Source organism: Indicator indicator (assembly GCF_027791375.1).
Source record: "Indicator indicator isolate 239-I01 chromosome Z unlocalized genomic scaffold, UM_Iind_1.1 iindZ_random_scaffold_137, whole genome shotgun sequence".
NCBI classification, from domain to species: domain Eukaryota; kingdom Metazoa; phylum Chordata; class Aves; order Piciformes; family Indicatoridae; genus Indicator; species Indicator indicator.
In genome coordinates this window covers 60,678-64,526 of record NW_026539156.1, presented here as the reverse complement: position 1 = coordinate 64,526, position 3,849 = coordinate 60,678, and the positions used below count along the sequence as shown (strand labels likewise).

General features: G+C 52.9%; 1 protein-coding gene across 3 annotated transcripts in view; it reads left to right on the top strand.

Moving 5' to 3' along the window:
- Window positions 1-50: 50 nt before the first annotated feature.
- SKIC3 (SKI3 subunit of superkiller complex) overlaps window positions 51-3,849 on the top strand; it is a 58,110-nt gene continuing 54,311 nt past the window's right edge. For all 3 annotated transcript variants that reach the window (XM_054398363.1, XM_054398367.1, XM_054398361.1), the window contains exon 1: window positions 51-260. The gene's annotated coding sequence lies outside the window, so the exon portion shown is untranslated. The remainder of the gene's footprint in view (window positions 261-3,849) is intronic.

Genomic DNA, 3,849 nt, shown 5'->3' with positions numbered 1-3,849 from the left:
CGCCCCGGCTGCTCGCCCCGCTCTCCCGAGTCTGGATGAAAGCCGAGCACCACACGGAACCGGCAGAGCTCTGTTATTCCGGTTCTGCGCAGAGAAGGACCTATAAGCGATTGAAATTCGCGGCGGTCTGTATTTATAGAGGGAAACCGCATTAAACACGCCTCATGTCGACGCCTGCGAACCCGACACAGGGTGGGTCCTGCCCCTTAAGGTGCCCTTAGAAGATACTGCTGCCCTTGGAGATGAGGTTACCATTAAAGGTAAGGTTACCCTTAAATGGGCTGTGCATGGTGGGAGGGAAGGTATTTGTCCTCTCCTTAGGAGCTGAGGTTTTTTCCTCATTACTAAGTTCAACATCAAGGCACCAGTTTGTGGAATTTATTTAGGCGGGAGGGTTCCCTCGCTTAGGAGGGGTGGGTTGTTTGTTTCACGTTTCACGTTTTTGTTTCATGTTTTAATGATAACATAATTTGGATAAAAACCTGGCTGGATGGCCAGGCCCAGAGAGTGCTGGGGTATGGAGTTGGCACCCAGGCACCAGTGGTGTCCCCCAGAGGTCAGTGCTGGGGCCTGGCCTCTTGAAAGTCTTTATCAAAGGTCCGGGGGAGGGCATTGAGGCTCCCTCAGGCAGTTTGCAGCTGACACCAAGCTGGGTAGCTGTGTCCCATCTGCTAGAGAGTAGGGAGGCTTTGCAGCAGGACCTCGACTTGGTGATCCTGAAGGTCTTTTCCAACCGGAATGTTTCTGTGATTCTGAGACCCAGGGGCCAAGGCTCATTGTGTGAAGTTCATCAAGGCCAAGTGCTGGGTCCTGCCCCTGGGTCACAACCACCCCACAGGGAGCTACAGACCTGGGGATGTGTGGTCGGAAAGGTGCAACCTGGAGAGGGACCTGGGGGTGTTGGTTGGCAGTCACTGAACGTGAGCCAGCAGTGCCCAGGTGGCCAAGAATGCCAAAGGCATCCTGGCTGGGGTCAGAAGCAGGGTGGGCAGCAGGGTCAGGGAGGGATCATCCTCCTGTGCTCAGCACTGGGGAGGCCGCAGCTCGAGTGCTGTGTTCAGCTCTGGGCCCTCACTCCAGGAAGGACATTGAGGGGCTGGAGCCTGTCCAGAGAAGGGCAACAAAGCTGGGGAAGGGCCTGGAGCCCCTGGGCTAGAGGAGGAGCTGAGGGAGCTGGGAGTGTTCAGGCTGGAGAAGAGGAGGCTGAGGGAGACCTCATTGCTCTCTGCAGCTCCCTGCAGGGAGGTTGGAGTGAGGAGGGGGCAGCCTTTGCTCCTTGGTGGCAAGGACAGGAGCAGAGGCAATGGTTCCAAGCTGTGCCAGGGAAGTTTCAGGATGGATGCTAGGAAGTATTTCTTCTCAAACATTGGAATGGTCTGCCCAGGGTTGTCACCATCCCTGGTGGGGATTCAAGCAGCCTGGTGCTTAGGGACATGGTTTAGTGTTGACCCTTCAGTGCTGGGTTGAAGAATGGACTGTATTGAGCTTTGAGGTCTCTTCCAAGCAGATGTTTTCTGTGATAATGTGGTAAGTTCAACATCAGAGCACCAGTTTCTGAAAATTATTTGGCAAGGGGGCTTCTCCAGCTAGGAGGGGTGATTTTGTTGGTTTTGGGTTTTTTGTTGTTGTTTGTGGGTTTTTTGTGGGGTTTTTTTTTGGTTGGTTGTTTGTTTTTTTTTTCACATTGTAAATATAATGAGGTTAGTTGAATATCAAGGCATCAATTTGTGGAATTCATTTAGCCAGAGGGGTTTCTGTAGCTAGGAGGAGTGTTCTTCACATTATAATTATAGAACCATAGAACGTCTGGAGTTGAAAGGGATCCTAAAGATCACCTGGTTCCATCCCCTTAGCAATAGGCAGGGACAGCTCCTAGCTAGACCATCACATTCAGATTGCACTGGGTTGGAAGAGACCCTCAAAGGGCATCTTGTCCAGCTTCCCTGCAGTCAGCTGGGACACCTCCAACTAGAGCAGGCTGCCCAGGGCCACATCAGTTCTGAGGCTGCTCAAAGCTTGATCCAGCGTTCCAGGAAATGAGACATCCACAACATCTCTGGTCAAATGATATTGTAATGAGATCATGATATTGTAATGAGTTAGGTCCAACATCATGGCACCAGTTTGTGAGACTTATTTGGACAGAGGGATGTGGGCCTTCACGTTATAATGAGGTAATTTCAACATCAGAGCACCAGCATGGGGTACTTTGCTGACCCTCAAGGATACAGGTCCAGTGTTTTGGGAATCTCTAACATTTTGTAGAACCATAGTACTGTTTTGGTTGGAAAAGACCTCTGAGATCATCATGAACCTAAGATCACCATGGTCATTAAGCCATGTCCCCAAGTGCTATGTCCATACATTTCTTGATAAGATTCCCCTGGATCCTCAGTATACTCTTATCTTAAGTACAGACTATTAATGTAAGTTCATTGGTTCCTCTTCCTGACATTATTTTATCTTAGGGTAAGCAAGGTCACCCTGATTTTTAAATGATCAGTCCTCTAGAGGAGTGGGCTAAGGAGAACCTCATGAGGTGCAGTGAGATGAAGCATGCACCTGGGTCAGAGCAATCCTCAATATCAGTTTGGGCTGGTGGATGATCATAGAATCAACCAGGTTGGAAAAGACCTCAGAGATCATCAAGTCCAAACTATCACCCAGCACCTCATGACTAACAACCATGGTGTCAAGTGCCACATCCAATCCTTTTTTGAATACCTCCAGGGATGGTGACTCCACCACCTCTCTGGGCAGCACATTTCACGACCAATTACTCTTTCTGTCAAGAACTTTGTCCTTCCCCTGGTGCAGCTTGAGACTGTGTCCTCTTGTTCTGGTGCTGGTTGCCTGGGAGAAGAGACCAACCCCCACCTGGCTACAACCTCCCTTCAGGTAGTTGTGGAGAGCAATGAGGTCTGCCCTGAGGCTCCTCTTCTCCAGGCTCAACACCCCCAGCTCCCTCAGCCTCTCCTCACAGGGCTGTGCTCCAGACCCCTCCCCATCCTCAATGCCATTCTCTGGACACTTTCCAGTGTCTCAATATCCTTCTTAAGTTGAAGAGCCCAGAACTGGACACAGTACTCAAGGTGTGGCCTAACCAGAGCTGAGTACAGGGGCAGAATGATGAGATGGAGAGCAGCCCTGCAGAGAAGGACTTGGGGTGCTGGGGGTGGGGGGTAGAAGCTGGAGAGGAGCCAGCAATGGGCGCTGGCAGCACAGAAGGCCAAGGGCAGCCTGGGCTGCATCCAAAGCAGTGTGGGCAGAGCTGGAGAGAGAGGATCCTGCCCCTCTGCTCTGCTCTGCTGTGCCCTGGGGAGAGCTCCCCTGCAGGGCTGTGTCCAGGGCACAGCAAGACAGGAGAGCCCTGGAGCTGCTGCAGAGGCTGCAGAGGAGGCCAGCAAGATGCTGAGAGGGCTGCAGAAGCTGTGCTGTGGGGCCAGGCTGGCAGAGTTGGGGCTGTGCAGCCTGCAGAAGAGAAGGCTGCAGGCAGAGCTGAGAGCTGCAGTGCAATCTGTGCAGGGCAGCTGCAGGCAGGCTGGGGAGGGACTGCTCAGAAGGGGCTGTGGGGATAGGCCCAGGGGCAGTGGTTTGGAAGTGGAGCAGGGCAGGCTTAGGTTGGACAGCAGGAGGCAGTTGTGCAGAGTGAGGCTGGGCAGAGACTGGCACAGGCTGCCCAGGGAGCTGCTGCAGGCTCCATCCCTGCAGACATTCAAGGTTAAACTCGCTGTGGCCCTGAGCAACCTGCTCTGTCTGGAGATGTCCCTGCTGAGTGCAGGGCACTTGGACAAGATGCCCCTGGAGGTTCCCTCCCAACCGAAGCATTCTGTGACTCGGGGAAGGCAG